At 31.7% G+C, this 19730-nt stretch overlaps 1 pseudogene; it reads left to right on the plus strand.

Annotated features, from left to right (window-relative positions):
• The first annotated feature begins 7357 nt into the window (after window positions 1–7357).
• On the plus strand, window positions 7358–11786 carry LOC139526163 (protein fem-1 homolog C-like; annotated as a pseudogene).
• The last annotated feature ends 7944 nt before the right edge of the window (window positions 11787–19730 follow it).

The raw sequence follows: 19730 nt of genomic DNA on the forward strand, positions 1-19730 counted from the left end.
GAACAGGTATAGCTAAACCGACGAGACCTATAATAATTTAATGTTTAAATATGCTGCCGAATATTTCATGTTTGTTTTTGTTTTTGTTTTTATTTTTGAACTGACGACTTTAACATATTAATATACACAATCATCAGACAGTCTATAACCTAGAATACATTCCCCTTTTTATAGAGATTCTTCTAACAATCATTTTCATAAAGTGGCACATACTAATAATGAAAAAGATACCACTTCACCGGGTTAGATACGGAAATAAGAAATGTGATCTAGTTTTCTTAAAATGATTAAATATTCATGGCTAGAAAATACGTTTAAAATCACAACTAAAGTCATTAATTTCACAAAGTCTTGTGCATGTTGTGTAAGACTGAAAACACACTAGCATGAATGTGTTTTTTCTATGCACATCCACCAGTGCTAAATTTTATGAGTTTATATATTAAAATTCATTTTTGTTTCGTAGCGTATATTCATAAATTGAAAGTGGGTTCAACCCATTTATCTATCAAACTAAACTAATATATACCAGATCTACAAGCTTCAAACCTAGCTGAAACTTCTTTTTCCATGTCAGCCAGTAATGGAATAAATTCAGCACATTCTTCATTGGTTATCAGTCCACCACTGGCTCTTTCAATATCTCGACGCAACAACTGTAATCTGAAAAATATTTTTGTATAACAAGTTGAAATTCGAACTGCACCGTCGTAGATATTTTGTTGCATATCAACTTTAGTGATTTTATTGATATTCAAATCAAGAGAGTTCAAGAAACTTCGTGAAGCCTCTTGTATTCTAAATATAACCATTGATCTTGTAGATGACTAGAAATGGTGTATGTTATAAACATTTCTTATAAATTAATGTACTTCATGGGTGCAGCTTCCCGACATTTTTCGTTTAGAGTAGTAGACATGGGGGTCATAGATTCCTTTCCTCTGAATTCTAACTTCCCTTCCCAAACATTCAAGTTCAAGAATTCCGTTCCCCTGTTATTTCATTTTATTTGTCAAGTATTAATTAACCAATTTTTAGTCATCTTTCTCCCAGTTCCTGCCACTGATTCCCTCTGCTCTAGCCCTCGATTTTCATTCCTCATTCCCGGATTCCAATAACATGAATAACCAGTTACCAATATCTCATACTACTGTAAATTTAGTGTAAAAACTTTTAATTACTATATATAAATTGGATATATATTTAAAAAAAAATATATATATATATATATATATCAACCATGTGTACCTTCCTCGAACATTTTCTGATGTATCATCGTCCATTGTATCCGAAGTGCTAATCATGCTGCAATAATTCACCATTTCTTTGAATCGATCTAAAAATCGCTCCCGGTCTCCTCTACGTGTGTCCATGTAGCAAGTCAGTAGGTATCTTCAAAAACGGAGAATATACCCGCCAAACTTAACAACAATCTGGAGTTCGTCCGAACGGTTGTTAAGATTGTACTTTATAATAATAATAATAATAATAAATTCTTTATTTATATAGGGTAACTCAATTAGAAATAGTATAATTTTCATTGAGGCCCTCAAACAAAATACATGCATACAGTTAACATTCATACATTCATACATTAAATTACAATATATATTACTAGTATAATACACAATTCAATCATTGAAATATACTTTAGGGTAATAAATGACAATATTTGATATAGTTTTGTTAGAGGAAAACAAATTATTTGACTTGCATATAATTTTCAAGAAAATGATTATAACTATGTTTCTTGAATAATTCCACATTAGGACATTTTTTTATTTCGAGTGGTAAATTATTCCATACTTTGGTTGCAGAATAAGGAAAAGATTTTTTATAAAAATTTGTATTTGGTCTTGGAACAAAAAGATCATTATTAGAGACAGATCGTAAGTTGTGGCGTTGCACATCATCAATATTTAGTATTGCTAAGTAATCAGGTGTTAGCCCATTTACAATTTTATACATTAGAATTGATTGTTGGTATTTTATTCTTTTAGTAAAAGATAGCCATTTTAAAGAAGAAAACATGAAATTAGATGGAATAGAAGTATCGCATTCCAGTATAATTCTTGCTACTCTTTTTTGAAGTTTTATGATTCTATCTGAATCTTTTTGTAATAAATTTCCACAAACTGAACTACAATAGTCTATATATGGTATAATATATGCATTATAAAATAGTTGCCTTGTGTGTATTGGCAAATATACTTTAATTTTATATAAAAGTGATACTTTAGATGAGATAATTTTACATATACGATCAACATGATCTTCCCAGCTTAAATTTTCATCAATGTCTATTCCAAGTAATTTGAAAGAATGGACATTCTCAATACATATTTCGTTGACGGTAATACATAATTCTGATAGTTGTTTAAGTTTTTGTTTTGAACCCAATTTCATACACTTAGTTTTTTGTGCATTGATTTTCATACTGTTATTGTTACACCAAGATTGTATAGCATTTAAATCATTTTGCAATATGCTGTTTATTTTTTCAATGTTTTTATCACGAAAATGCAATGTTGAATCATCAGCATATAAATCCATATTGGATTGTTTAACATGAAGTGGTAAATCATTTATATATATTAAAAATAACAGCGGACCTAAAATAGAACCTTGAGGCACTCCATACTTTACAAACGATTTATCAGATTTAATGTTATCGTATTGGACTTCTTGTTGTCTGTCAGACAAATATGATTTTATCCAATCTATTATATGTTTTCCGATGTGATAAAATTTTAACTTTTCTAAAAGTATGGCATGGTTAATAAGGTCAAAAGCCTTACTGAAATCTAAAAACACTGTACCAACTATTTCTCCATTATCTAAATATTTTAACCATTCGTCAATTAGTTTAGTTAGCGCTGTTTGGCAGGAATGACCTTGTCTGAAACCTGACTGGGCGATATGTAAAATTTTTTTATTGTTAAGGAATTCATATATAACTGTGTACATACATGTATTTCGAAAATTTTAGATATGGTATTCAAAATAGAAATTGGACGATAATTTGAGGGAATATCTCTTGGTCCTCATTTATGTATAGCAGTTACTCTTGCAAGTTTTAATTTTTGCGGAAAACGATTTGAAGTTATACTTTTAATTTGTTTATTAAAAAAGTTAATGATGGGGATATTAATTCTGCACTTAGCTTTAAAAATTTGGGACCTATTCCATCTAAACCTGCGGATTTAATAATATTAAGATGTTTTAGTTGAGAACACACCTCTCCAATGGTAATGAGTTTTAAATGAAAATTTTCAGTTTTCTTTAATTTTTCACTAGTAAAATTTTGTAGTATAGAAAAATCCATATCTGAAGTATTATTTCCAATAAGTTTTTCAGCTACGGATGAAAAATGAACATTAAGAGTATTTACAATATCTTGGTTGTTATAAACCGTTCGATTTTCATACTGTGTATTGCATCAAAACTATTGCCTTTTTTTGTTTGTTACAAAGATGTTGATTGGTAGACATAAGTGGAAAAACTTACGGTATCGAATTGAAAACCAACGCGTTGGTTTTTCATACCGTATGAATTACGAACCAACGCGTTGAAAAGGAAGACCAACGCGTTGATAGTGAAAACCAACGCGTTGAGTTTGAAACCAACGCGTTGAAAGTAAAAACCAACGCGTTGAAAGTAAAAACCAACGCGTTGATAATAAAAACCAACGCGTTGATAATAAAAACCAACGCGTTGATAATAAAAACCAACACGTTGATAATAAAAACCAACGCGTTGAAAGTAAAAACCAACGCGTTGAAAATTTCATACGGTATGTTCATACCGCCAATGACACGAACGGCCACTCATACATGTGTCAATACATTTCTTAAATATGCTTATTTTCCAACATAGTTTTCAGTACCACCAATACAAATGTAAATGCTCTTTCTACCAGACTTCTTTTCGTGACATTGGCGACTTGTGATTTCTTCAGTCATTTACAAAGTTCTAGTGTATTGCATCAAAACTATTGCCTTTTTAAGTTTGATTTAGTTTTTAAAGAACCAAAAAAAATTTTATGGTTAAATGTCAAAAAGACAGAGCAATGGTTTTCTGAATTTTACTTTTTTAAAGACAATTCTACCACAAATAAAGGAAACAGAAATCCGAAAGTCCTAAATCTATAAGAGAAAACAATTCCGGGTTACAAACAAACAAGAATGTGTCCATAGTACACGGATGCACCACTCTCACTATCATTTTCTATGTTTAGTTGACCATGAAATTGGAATTTAAATTAGAAAGATCATATCATAGGGGACATGTTTACTGAGTTTCAAGTTGTTTGGACTTCAACTTCATCAAAAACTACCTTGACCAAAAACTATAACCTGAAGCGGGACAGACGGACGGACGAACGGATGCACGGACCAGAAAACATAATGCCCCTCTAATATCGTAGGTGGGGCATAAAAATAAAATAAACGCATCAACTATAAGAGGAAAACAACGAAACAGTAGAAACACTGAAGTGCAACAAAACAAAACCGACAATGTAACACACACAGAAACGAAACTGCAAATTTCCTGACTTTGTACAAAACATTTTAAGAAAAAATGGTGAGTTGAACTTAGTTTAACGGCTAGCTAAATCTCCTCTGTTATGGCAATGTTAAATATAACACTAAAATGTTTTGTAGATATCAAACGAAATGTCCGGCAATCGGAAAAATCATTACCAGCAAAAGGTAAGAATAGACAATTTTCAAATAAGCAACTTAAATAGATACATGTTCGTCATGTTCGTTAATATTACAAGAAAATCACTAAAATCTATCAATTTGAAAGATTAAGAAACAAAACAAAGTCAGAAAGAAATATTAACACAACATCAACTCACGATATTTTGAAATAGTATCGAAAGTATTGTTTTTGTTTTCATTTCAAAAGTAAATATTGAGGTGGAAGAAGCAATGAAAGAGGAACACTTATTGAACGTGGAGAGTAAGTTTTACATAGAACTAATCATTCTATTTCTTCCGCTATCTGATATATTTTACATTCCAACAGATTTGATACGACCACTACTGAAAACTCTATCCAAGATAAAGTACAAGTCATATGTACTATAGTATCTGCCATTTGGTCACTATATTGCTTGCGGACGTTCCGTCTGTAAGGATTTTACCAATCTAGCTGTAAGAAGGAATATTGAATTGATTTGACATTTCATTTGGTTTGATCTAGGCAAAACGAATGAATCATGCATATTATGTATGCTGGTCCATAATCACTGTTTATTTGATGATTTATTGTCAAAATGTATTCCATTTATGCACTTACATGTAGCTCTTAACATTGCGACTAACATTATCTAGCCATTTATTTCAGAAGAAAAAAATACAGCGGAAGAAATAAATAAAGGATTAAGATTAGAAAATGAAAGTAAGTTTAAAACCTGTAAGTATTTTTGTTGTAGTAATAAATAAAAAATTCATCTGAATATGACTTAATTGGTAAGAATCGTACAGTTCTATCAAACCATTTTTAAACATAAATCTAAGGTATCAAGTGATGCTTAACAAATATTTCTCTTTTTTTCGTGTTAACTATTTTTTTTAGTTTAACCGTTTTTGTTAGCCTTATTTGGCACAACTTTTTTGAATTTTTGATCCTCACTGCTCTTCAACTTTGTTCTTGTTTGGGTTTATAAATATTTTGATATGAGCGTCAATGAGGAGTCTTATGTAGACGAAACGCGCGTCTGGCGTACTAAATTATAATCCTGGTACGTTTGAAAACTATTTGTAGCTTTAGTTGTTACCATGAACATGTTGAATGATCTAAAAATAGTCGACCACTGTAAAATTCCTCAACTAACACATGTAACGATTTATATCTTACAAGAGAAATACCAAGACACATTTTTAAACTCTCATAAAGACTAAATTTGGTATCGATCAATTCAAATAAATATTAGCCTTATAATGCTATCAAACAAACTAATGTAGTTTGCACACTTACTATCCGACAATCTGTCATGCATGCAAAGGCATGCCATAATGTCCTTACACTCAGTCAGTTAGCTAGTAGGATGTGTACTGTTATAGTCATTTAAGTCAAGACATATGATTTATTTATAAGTATCAATTAGATATTCGTTCAGTTGCGTGGGAGTTTAATCCAATGCCTCGTTTGAAATGAGTGGCACACTATATCTAAGTTGCAGAACCATAAGAACAACTCTTTGAGAGGTTGAAGGCTGCTTGCATGCTTTTCAAAATTGTTTTTTTCCATAGTATTGTCATCTGACACCAGAATTTTCATCCCGTTACCCCAGCTGTTTCAAACATTCCATTTTATTATATGAGTAAAATGTATCGTCCTGAATATACATGAAATAATGTTCACTGCATGTTAAACAAGAAACAATCACCAAATTAATGTTAATATTTTTATCTAAACACAGAATATATACCCAACCATCTCACATCTTTTTGAACTTTTTGCTGTCCCCAATGAATTAGCAACAGCACAAGATGTATCATTTGTCAGACATAAGCTGGCGACTCGTTCGGGGCATCTTGATTGATTTTCATTTTACATATTTTGTAACCATTTATTTATTTAGGTTGAAATGTAAAATTTTACAATTCCAATTAAATCGATTGATATATTGATTATATTAGACCCCTTATCAGCACGTGAGCCGGTAGACTCGAGGGATGCTTTTGACCATGGGCTGATAAGTGGTCTGATATGAAAAATGCCATGTTATATGATTTTTTCATATACTCAAGCAGAAGACCAGCAGACAAAAACAATTTTTAAAACATTTGTTATATTTGTTTAGCACTTTTAAATCATTATATATTTCCCTGATTCAAAATTTTTTTTTGTATCCAACTTTGTTTCGTTTTACACACAACAAACGTACCATTGAGGTTTTTTTTTCATAATTTGCCGAGTGACGTCGAAATGTCATGCAATAACGTTACAAAAAAGCATGCGATAATAACCAGAAACAATTGATTTAAAACGGAAGCAGTTGATATAAACAGGAAGCAGTTGATAACAAAGGTCATTTCACACGGCTGAATAAAAATATATACAAATTAGTTTTATCATCGGGTACAATAATATCATTATTTGCTATACGTAAATGATAAAACATTAATATGTATCTCCCCAAAACAGTTTGATTTTAGTTATACAACGACTGATATGAGTAGGTCAATGCAATACATTTTAAAGATATATTTAATTTAGTTTCGGTTCTATGTTGAATTTTCCTTAAAGATCATTGTTGCTTTCAAAGTTTTATGATTCATTATAAAAATCTAAACAGCTTTTTTTCTATGAAAATGAAATTTTTCGTAATATCTTTTTCTAGATAAATTTCTTCGACAGACTTCACAAAGCAGCGTGACAGAAACAACACAACAGAGTAAGTTCTTTTTACATAAGTTTTGATCCTTTTGAGAATCGACTAAATTTAAACTAATGAAAGACGATTATTATTTATGGAAATTCATGATGAGGTAGACCAGGTGATACATATGTTTACATTATGAAGTTTTTCGTATTTGTTTTGGTATCCTTTTTTTGTGAATTGAAAAAAACCCACATTTATCGATGATTGATTTCGTGTTTTGCAAGAATTACACACAATATTATACTTAATTATCATTTCGTTTAATATCATATTTCTGGTTTATCTTCATCCTCCTCCGCTCTTATAAAAAATGAATATTGCAAAAGTTGATATTTTACAAGTGTCCCGAGAACACAGTTATTTCATAGTGCATTTCTTTTAGACAATAAATTCAAATATAAAAAATTTCACCTGCTCTTTCTTAAAAAGATTTTTACAGTGTAGTGTACTACCAGTGAGACAAATAATATAAAAATTTTAGAAATTTCTACCAGCTCTAACTCAAAATACTGACAATTCTGTGTTAAGGGGGCGTAAAATTCAGTTTGACAGCTTCAGACGTGATAAAATTTGACCTTCTTGAACTGGACCAAATCACTATTCAGCACCCAAATGTTTTAACATGTAATACATGCAACATCCCCCTACTTAATATTTCATGCATTTAATATCAAGAAATAAATTGGGAAATTGTATCAAATAAAACATGCAAGTTATACACTGTTTACACTAGGGATTATATGGAATAGGATCCCAGTTAGGGCAACCAGTCCGGTACCCGGGACAGACTGACCCTGTTGTCAATAAAAACAAAATTTTGCAACGGAATGCCGGTCATGAGGCACTGAGATTGTAATTAGACACTTCAAAATGAATGCCTAACATGAACCAGAAGTCCCAAGGTGGCTATCAAAATTATTTATTGAACAGGACCCAATGTATTTACTATGATTTTCAATGCGTTCCAATGGGGCAATTAATTGGGTCCTTTGGTTTTTGTTGTCTACGAATATGGAACGGGGACCCAATTATTTGCCCCATTGGAACGCATTGGAAATCATAGTAAATACATATTTACTGTATGTACTGACGCCAGATTACATTTAAATCAATCAGAATTTTTACAGAAATTCAAACTAGAAAGCCTACCCTTTCAAATAAATCTACATTCAGTTACAGAACTAGTGAAATAATAACACTACACAATTTATAACAAAAGTTATATATTTTTTTTAAGAAATACATTCGTGGGTACCGGACTGGTTGCCCTAACTGGGATCCTATTCCAATTAATGAATATGTATTTAGTTTCATTTAGATGACCTGTATTGTACATTGCATTGATTTGTGATTTTCTAGTTGATACTATCATAATTTGTTTTTAAAATTACTCACAACAAAACAATATATGCTTGACAGCAGATTTCATTAACAACGAGTTCTCTTAAATCAGTACTTTGTGTGTTGTTTTTCTCATTTTACAGAGATTTGTATTTTGCTTCGTTCCCCTCTTATCTCGTATGTTGTAACGCTGTTAAAGTTTAGTTGCGAATTTTCAATGCTACTCTGCATCGTGTTGAAATTTGGCGTATTGACTGTTTTACTGTTTTGATTCGTGTAACACTGATAAGTCTTATGTGGGAGAGAGGTGCGTCTGTCTAACCTAATTGTATGTCTGGATGAATAAAAAAAAAAGAAATGTTAATCTTAAATACGCAATTATTAACAATCAGACAACTGAAATTGTACTGGTTGAATGTTTTTGAAGTCCGTACTACTGTTCTGTCAATTTTAAATAATGATGAACATTACATTGCTTAATATTTCATTTTCATTATTTTGCTTTTTAGCATGATTTAAGCGTCGTTCTGTCATAACACCCATGATAAACAGGGTGGTGATTTTCTTGTCCCAAAATTAATCGTTTGTTCGAACTTATTTTATTACTTTCAGTGTAGTTCATCAATTTCCTTTATCTCAATTATGTTGCACAATAAGGAATATGACAGTTATTGTCCATTCGTTCGATGTGTTTTATTTGTTGATTTTACCTTTTGATTAGGGACTTTCCTTTTTGAATATTCCTCGGAGTTCAGTTTTTTTGTGATATTTCTTTTTGAAACTTTTCTTTTCAGAATTTATCCAGAAACCTGTAGATGTATGGGAAAAGAGAGACAAGAATATTTATTTTGAGACAAGTTTTTCGATCTTGTCAAACAAAGTCTTGACAAACATGATTGTGTAACCCTAATTGGAGCATCCGGGGAAGGAAAAACGCTGACTGCAATACATGCAGCTCTTGAATACAGAAGAAAAATACCTTTGTACGACGTTTTAGTAATTGACGATTCGAACGAATTAATAAATTCCATAGATTTGGAGAAGCATCAATTTTTAGTTATCGACGATCCGGTAGGAACACAATGTTTGAATGAACCTTCTTTAGTTGGATGGGTTCAGCTTTTAAGAAAACTTCGTGGTTGTCTACATGTAGGTCATATCAAAATTATTGCCACAATTAGAAAACCAATGTTTCAAAAACATAACATGCGGATTAAAGAGACCATTTTTAATACAAAAGTAATTGATCTTTCGTCTGAAGAAAATCGGTTATCAGTTCAGGAAAGGAAGGAAATTTTGGAATATCAGGTTTACAGGAAAAAACATTAGACTTTCAAATTAAAGAAGCTATCGCAAATAATAAATATCATCCCGGTTGCCCTCTTTTTTGTCATTTTTTATCGACAAATCCTTACCTTGTTAGCCACATTAGAGTAGATCCTTGTGTATTACTTATAGAACACGTAAAAGAATTTATGAAATCGGAACCTTATCATTATTGCTGTCTTGTGTTAGCATTTATGTTTGATAATGTTTTTGATGTAAATGATTTCACTTTCTGCGAAGATGTCGATTTACCAGATCCTGATATGATGGACACAAAAAAGATTCTGAATATTTTGAAATCTTGTAACATCAATGTGGAAGAGAACAACTGTTTTTCGAAATTGAAGAGCGGATTTTATTAACAATCGTCCAGTATACAAAATTACACATGATAGCATAACACGTGCTTTGGCTCATACTTATGGAATCGATAATATTCTAATGTTACTCGAATACAGCAGTTTGTTAATTATAAGAGAATACGTGCGAACCAAGGCTGACACATCTGATGTTGATAGTGTTCAAATAATAGTCCAACCTAAGTATCAAGGTATATTAGCAAAACGATTTATACGGGAGCTTAAAAAGGGAGAATCCGGTAACGTGTTTTTGAATCCTTGCTTTAAAGATGAACATTTCGAAAAAACATTTCTAAAAGCTTTAATGGCATTGGAAACTTCAGAACTATTTGATATCATGTCGCTTGCACCAGAAATAGAAAACATGCAACTGAAAGAAATTCGAGAATATACCAAATTTGCATTGGATTACGCAATTCTGAAATCTACGCCAATTCACTGGCTTTGCCGACTAGGACTCTATGAAATATTAATAGCAGTTCATTCGAAAACTAAAGATAAACTTAGTTTTTTTTTAAAAAGTCTACCAGGTCATACAACGCCTCTGCATTTTACTGCAGGATATGGACACATTGAAATCGTTAAATATCTTATAAATGTTGGCGTGGATATAAACCTGAAAGCACAATTAGAACTAAGGTTTCATGATAAAATAGGAGAATACTACTCCGGTTTTCCACCGTTATAATATGCAGCAAGACAAAATCACCCAGAAGTTGTTAATATATGCTACAGCATGGTGCAGATCCAAATCTGGTAAGGGACCATGGCGGCTCTCCAATGCTACTAGCGGCTGATAGAGGTCACACAGAGGTAATTAAAAATCTCCTTAAACACAAAGGTGATCCTAAACTTTGTTGTGATCATGGTACAACACCAATAATTTTGGCAGCACAGGATGGCCATATAGAGACAGTTATTGCTTTGATAAAAGGAAAAGCTGATGTTAACAAGCAAAAGAATGAAGAAGAAGGGAAAATATCGGCTCTTTTGGCTGATTCGAAACGGGGTCACATATTGTGTGTGGAATCTTTAGTTGAACATGGTGCTATAATTGATTTATGTGATTCTGAAGGGTCAACACCGTTATTAGTTGCCCTACAAAATAAGAGATATGATACGACGAAGTATTTATATGAAAAAGGAGGAGACATATATGCCACTAATATCAAAGACGAATCTCCAAACCAGCTTGCAAAATCTTTAAACTTAGATATATTTCCAGATAAAATAACATGAACTTGATTTTAAGTTTACCGCTTTTTACCTGCAATTTCATTGAGGAGAATTTCATGAGTTATTTAACATTATTTTCTTAAACTAGTCGATAGTAAATATTTTCTTTCGTGTTTCATGTTCAGATTGAGCCACTGATATACTAGAATACATTGTTGGGTTGATGTTTAGACGAATAGAATACATATATATATATATGGTGTAATTTTCAGACTTATATATATATATATATATATATATATATATTTAATTTTGTATCAAAAGAGTTTGCATAGTTATCAAAGGCACTTGGGGCGGTGCAAACGATTTCCCAAGATATCAAAGAAAAAGGAGTTAGCAAAACCAACGTTGTTGGACTAAATTGTATACACATTATTTCTATTTTGAAAATGTTTGGTATTGTTTTGGTTGACTACAGCAGAATAATTTTAACATACAAATCAACGGATTGGTGTCTTTTTTAACTGAACTAATTATGAAAGGTTAACATTTTAACAGTCACAAGTTTTGTTCCTCAAATTGTAAACACAAGAAAGAAATGATATCAACATTTTTCTACTCGTATCATTTTTTGAAAACTGTTTATTTCTGCTATAAAACTGCATGCATTTCAGTTTTTTAAACTTGCACCTATTTTTTTGTTGTTGACTTTTTCACACTATCGTATGCCTCTTAAAAAGGAGAAGTCTTCAGAAGTATTCCTCAAAATGAATAACTCTAATTCTTTTGATTTGTTTGGCCCTTTGTTTTACATTTGATTCTTTGCAAAAGGTTTTAGATTTTTAATAATATGTGTCCCCAATCATCACTGTATAAAAGTAGTAGTGTTATAACTACCGCTAAATGTATGCATGTATCTTTTTGTTGTACTACTAACTTCCGAAAAATACAATAATTTAGAAATCAGTATTTCAGGTATAAAATGAGAATACTAATACTGTTTACTGCTTTTTGTTTACTTTTGTTTAAAGTAGTAAAAACTTTATTGAATAAAGTCTAATTGAACTCGCATTTACAATGTCCGTTCAAACAATAGGCCACATGTAATGGTCCACATATACCACGAGTATTTCACTCTTCTCTTGTAATGCAGCCTGTTAAAAAAAGGACGATATTCCAACAAGTGTTCATTAAAAAATTATTATTGTGTTTACTGAAATAGGTAGGTATAAATTTGGAAATATTTTCAAGTAAAGGAATTTATCTTCCTCGTGTGTCTAGGTATTGTATTTAAGTCTTCTTTTTTTCTAGCTCACCAACGTTTATACTGATTTTGCATTTACTATTGTTTATTCTAGAGCATTAGTCGGTATCCAATAATTTGATAATATAAAATATATGTTTGAAAAAACGAGAATAGTGTTTATTGCAACTGTCTTTACAATTAAATTTTTGGAAATTTCCAAAATATATCCCGTCCAGGAGTTTGTATGCTCACATGACCAAAAGGGCCGAGTGATTTTTTTCACTAAGAATTCGTTGTACGTCGTCCACAGTTTGTTAACTGTTACAAAAAACAACTTCCTGAAACCACTGCACTCAATTTATCAAAACTTGACCACGATCATCATTATGGTATTCTGTTTATAAAATGCGTCCAATGTCGCCTGCTACAAAGATAACTGACATTTTTGCCTTTACTCTTAAAAGTTATAACAGATAGAGAGAACCTCAGTTGCAAAAATGATCAACCAGCCAAGTTCTACAAATAGGTCTGCATAGTAAGAAGACTGTGACTGTGAATTTTAATTGAAGTAATTGTCTTTAAATGAAGATATTTTGTGTTTTTGGAAAAATCCAATGAAATACATAACTAAACTAAACAGTTTAAATTATCAACAATACAACTTCAGCAAACCAGATTCTTTTAAAGCATTTTATTCTATTCCGCAGTGTCCTTTGTTGAATCATGCACATATACCAAGGTGATTGACTTTTAATTGCCTCTAGTTTCGTTTTTAATCCCGTTACCTGTGATCAGCTTTTGAATAGTTTGCCGCGAACATCACTAATTAGACATTAAATAAAGAAGCACGTATCAAGTACAGTCTATTGCATCAGTTTAAGTTTATAATTATCAAAGGAACCAGGTTAATAAAGTACAAACTTTAAGAGCATCTGTAGATTTTCGAAAAACGTTTGAAACATGTGAAAACAGTAAATATATTATATTCATGTCAACACCGAGCACCAAAACTAACACTAGGTCGAGTGTGACAGGTACTTTGGTATTGTCATGCAAATCAAATATATGAATATATATCTCTAAATTTCAGGTAATTATGTAATTTGGAATCTGTTGAAAGTTATATAATTATAAGGAATGTTTCTCTTAATGCATGACTCTTATACTTTGTCTATGTTTGGCTTAACTGTTGGTCTCTTTTTTTATTTGTTCATTGGTCGTTACTGTCGCCTATCTTGGTTTTAAATGTTCACATATTTTGTTTTTTTCTTTGCTCATCAATTCATAGTTAAGGCTCATCTGAAGCAGTACTGTGTTGCCGTTAAGGGCATGCAAAACAGTTTTGATTTGACAGTTGTTTTTTTATGAAATTTTGCATTGTTTTGAGTACTAGCTATTTCTCATTTTGAAAATTCAAATATGTAATTAAGAATGTAGCTTTATTTGATACTTAAAAAATACTTGAAAGAGTTGGATTTGCTTTGTTTCATAAAAAGAATGGTCAATGTAGATACAAGTAGCTTGTCTTTACTTTGTAAAATATATCTCTGATTCAAACAAACATATTTCTGAAACTGACATTATCAAAGAGGGACGAAAGATACCAAAGGGACAGTCAAACTTATAAATCTAAAACAAACTGACAACGCCATGGCTAAAAATGAAAAAGACAAACAAAAAACAGCACACATGACACAACACAGAAAACTAAAGAATAAACAACACGAACCCCCCAAAAAACTAGGGGTGATATCAGGTGCTCCGGAAGGGTAAGCAGATCCTGCGCCACATGTGGCACCCGTCGTGTTGCTGATGTGATAACAAATCCGGTAAATAGTCTAATTCGGTAGGTCACATTCATGAAAGGGAAGGGGATTGTAGGTACGACGTAAGGAACATATCCGATATCATTTGTGAAACGGTTATTCCATAACGGTCAACCAACGCCAGATGGCGTCCGTAAAATTTACGAAGGGATGATTTCAACTTCACCATTTGGAACTCTTGGTCAAGATGCTTGATGTCTTGATTGACAACATATTTGTAACGTTTGTAGAACGTGTTGTTCAACAAACTATCTGCATTCCCTTAGAAATCAACTGTGCCCCTGTCGACTTGTTTCTTTATTCTAATGGGGCTTACGTCATATAAAAACTTCTAAGTAAGATAAAAAACAAAAACGAAGTTAGCAATATCCTTTAACTTAACTTTCCGCTATATAGAGGATCTTGTCTCACTAAACCAGGCATTCAAAATTTGGGTGACTACGTTGAATGCATCTATCCCATCGAATTAGAGATAACGGATACAACAGATACAGTTAAGTCTGCCCATATCTCGACTTATATCTAAAAATTGACAATGAGGGTCGGTCGAAAAAAAACTTTCAATTCCGTGATAGAGAATTGCTGCTCACAGGGAAACTATTAAACCAAGTGTTCCAAATGGTCAATCATCCCTTCGTATAGTTTACGGACGCTATCACGATTTGGTTGACCGTTTTGAAATATTCGTTGTAAGAATTATATTTGTTTATATTCTTATTTTTAATATTTAATAGAAGATACATTTATATATAAGCACTAATAGTGTATAGATCGTCACTTGGCTGTCACTTTTTAATCTATATGTAAGCTTTTTGTAAAAGCTATTTTTTCTTTGTAATAATTGACGTTTACGGCGCTAAATATATTTGCTGTATTTGCCGTCCGTCTTTATGACGTTATGTTTTCCTATGAATGTTATTTCAATTTGTTTACGGCAGTTTATTATTTGGATTTTATTTGGACACACAAGATGTTTTTTATAAGAGAGCATAATCGGTAAGAATATATTTAATCCGACTTTATCATTCATTTCTTTAGCAAGAATTGTAACAATGTTCCGTAAATGAAATATATTGATTTAATCATTTGTGCAAACTTTGTACTTTTATCAGGAAACATGTTTCTTTATATTTTTATGATTGAGAAGTAATTTATGCGCTGTATATTATTTTTATGGATAACGGAATTTAGTTTCACTGTTATTTATGATTTATAATTTATGTATTTGCAGAGAATCGTATCGTATACAACGAAATTAAAGAACTGATTTGATACGCATACTTGACTTTGTTTTTGATTTACTGTGTGGTCCAAACATTCGTTTCACAGATGATATCGGATATGTTCCTAATGGTGTAACCCCGTCCCTTTCCCCTAATGTTGCCTACCGCATTAGACTATTACCGGGTATGTAATACCATGAGCAACACGACGTGTGCCACATCTGGAGCAGAATCTGCTTACACGTCCGGAGCACCTGAGACCATCCAAACTTTTGGTGGGGTTCGTATCGCCTAGGCTTTTGTTTTCTATGTTGTGTCTTGTATACTATTGTTTTTCTGTTTGTCTTTTTATTTAGCCATGGCGTTGTCAGTTTATTATTCTAATGCAATTTGTATGTAACATTTTTTATCATTGGTTAAAAGTTGCTGTCAAATCCACAGTTGACCAGGCGTAACTATGGAGGAACCCGCCATTTTGAATTGATCTAATCAACAAATGTTCGATTACTGCTATAAAATCGAAAATAAAACAACACCTACCTCGAATTCGCCGTTTCAATGTAATTTTATCCGAATTTGAATCGTACAGGTAATGTAATAACCTCAAGTTTGTAAGTTTTCATTTGTATGACGTCACGTTTATCTATGACGTCTTTGCGCCAAAATGATTTATAAAGTTTCGCGGATTTTTTTTATTTGTCAAATTTAGACATTTTATCAAGTTTAATCGTATCATTTCTTTTTGTCATGCATTAGAATCGGAATGACAGTACTGTAGTTGAAGAGTTGCCACCGTCAATTTTGATTTGACGGTCTCAAATATCCGTTTTACTGTGTCCGCAACGCGTCGCCAGTAAAACTACATTTGCGACCATCAAATCTACAATTGACGGTGGCAAATCTTCAACTACAGTACTATTATTCCTTAATTTTATGAGATTGAATGTGCATCTGGTTTCTTTCGTCCATCTTTTATAGAGATAAATTGGGTTGAAATTTTAGACATGTACTTCGGTTTACTCGATATTTCTACATTTTCGAAAGTCATAAAAACCGTTTTTGATTCATAAGGTAAAAAAAGCGGAAAAAAACAAACATTTGGAATATCTTCTTGACATAAATAGCCTTTTAATTTGTGTAACAATTGTTTAATTATCATATATTTTTTATTAAATGTTAATGTTTAAGGCATTTTTCACTGTATATTTTTGTTTTTAAATTTGGTATAAAAAACTTATTTCTTTTCACATAAAAGGGGGATAAAGTAATACCAAAATGTGTATAGGTTAGCACGCTGGGACCTTTATTGATATGATTTTAATCGTTGATTTGAGGTTGACTGTTTTGTAAAACGTTTTAATAACTCCATATTTTGTTTTACTCGAGTCTTTAATATTTTATTTTCTGTGGTATGGCATGGGTTTTATTCATTATTGAAAGTCATACGGGTAAATAGGGTTGCCTTCGTCAATATAGTGTAGTATCTGGTGAAACAGTGTCTCACTGTCGGTAATATAGAATCTCGCTCGTTTTATAGACTTATGGGCAAGTATTTTCTATAATCAAATTTGAATACTGTAGAGCCAGCAAATTTATTATAAAGCAAGAAACCTTCTGGTGTGACATTTCATAAAGATTTGAAATTTAGTAACCTGTGTATCTTAAATAAACGTTCGTCATGCTGACATTTTGTTATAACCTTGTCACACACCAAATCTCTGCGAAATTTCAATGGCATTTTTCCCTGACCGCTTGTATGCATAGTAATTGCTCTGAGGTTGAAAATTGATATACAATGTATTTTCCCCCACAATATGAACTAGTTATTATCCGGAAAAACATCTTATCCGAAGGATTTGGTTAACTTTTATTTACAGAAAATACACAGAAGAACTACTATATATATTCAAATCACTCAAAAAGTATTAACTTATCCTAGAAAATGTACATAATAACATCGAAACTATCAAATTCATTGTTAAGAAAAAAAAAATGGTGGCGCTTATTGGCGGATAGGAAATTTCCGTCATTAAGAAAGGAACAAATGATGATTTTATTTTTGAGTTTTTTTTTAACAAAATTGTTTGGAATTTGCCCAACAAAATTTGCATGCACGATCGCAATAATATATTTTGTCCTCTCAAATGTCAAACACTGTTTTTGAATCATATTATTTCTCGTTTTTAAAGAAAACCGCGTTAAATTTCCATCTAAAAACAGCCAACTTTACTCGGGGATGGTATTATATTTATGTCTTTATCATTCCGATGATCCTTGATGATATGTGCATCGAAAATATTTACGAAAATAGCGGGAAATTAAAAAAAAAACCACTTTAGATTTGGATTTTAAGGTGACTATAGAAAACCGTTAAAGGGCTGAAATACAAAAATGTGACCATAGAAACTTTTTACGACTAGACGGACATTAAAATATAGATATTATTCTATCATTTAAAACAATTTGCAGCCGAACATAAAACTCGTTAACTAAGCGTCTTTTTCGAGGTCAGTTGCAGCACTACAAGGTAGGAGCCTGTAATTTAGTGGTTGTCGTCTTTTTGTGTATTACATATTTGTTTTTCGTTCATTTTTTGTACATAAATTAGGACGTTAGTTTTCTCGTTTGAATTGTTTTACATTGTTATTTTGGGGCCTACTATAGCTGACGGTTTGAGCTTTGCTCATTGTTAAAGTCCGTACGCTGACCTATATTTTGTTAATTTCTATGTCATTTTGGTCTCTTGTTGAGAGTTGTCTCATTGACAATCATACAACATCTTCTATTAATCATAGAACCCGAGATGTAAACTTTGTATTTGCGCCAGACGCGCGTTCGTCAACCAATGACTCTTCAGTTGCGCTCGGATCAAATAAAGTAAAAAAGGCCAAAAAAATAGGTGAATTATGATTAGAAAGGCCAAATAAAGTGAACGTTTACAATTCACTAATCGTTCTGGTTTTGTAAAAGCTGAATACATTTATATCATAAAAAAGCAATACTTTAATCATTATTTTTCAGCCTATGTACTGATGTACTAGTTGTCGCTGAACATTATGGATGTATTCTTTTGACGTTTCAGTCTCAATGAAATCTCGTTCTGGAAAACATATGATGCAGGTGGAAAAAAGCAATGAATATAATAAATATCATAATCAAACTGAACTCTGTGAAAAATTGTGTATTTACAATGATAAACACCCTTCCGTATCAATACTTTAAACTGAAATCAATTTTAAAAGGCAATATATAAACGTCATGCAATCGATAAAAAATGAACACAAAATGTTCAAAATTGCAAGTGACCGAAGCACCTTTCGGGATCTACCATTTTCAGGAACGCTCACAGCCAAACATTGGAAAGCCAACAATTGATAAAGAACCGAAATAGTAAATTAAAGGTTAAACAAAAAATTGAAATTAAATAATATAAAACACGTGTACTGTGCCATTTTTTGCTTAAATATTAGTAGAAATATACACATACTCAACCCTACCATACTATTTAGCTCACTGAGAGTTGATAAGTATTCACTGTTACTCCTAAATAATGCGCGCTGGAAAACCAAATAGTTCTAAAGTATTCGTTTCGTTTCGCTTTTATTCCGTTGCGTAGTTTACAGGTACCCCTCTATTCGCTCCTTTTCTATCTTTTATATTTAATCAAAAATTTTAAACATCAATCTTTCAAAAAGCTTAATAATCAAAACTGCACATTAAAGTTTAGTACCTTTAAAGTTTGATCAAATAAGAAATATAAAACGTAATTTAGCACTTTAAAATTTTAACTGTTTGGTGAAAATTTCAGAATTTCAAAATTTTCAAAAGTTTTGA

This window comes from Mytilus edulis, chromosome 6 (genome assembly GCF_963676685.1).
Source record: "Mytilus edulis chromosome 6, xbMytEdul2.2, whole genome shotgun sequence".
Lineage (NCBI taxonomy): Eukaryota > Metazoa > Mollusca > Bivalvia > Mytilida > Mytilidae > Mytilus > Mytilus edulis.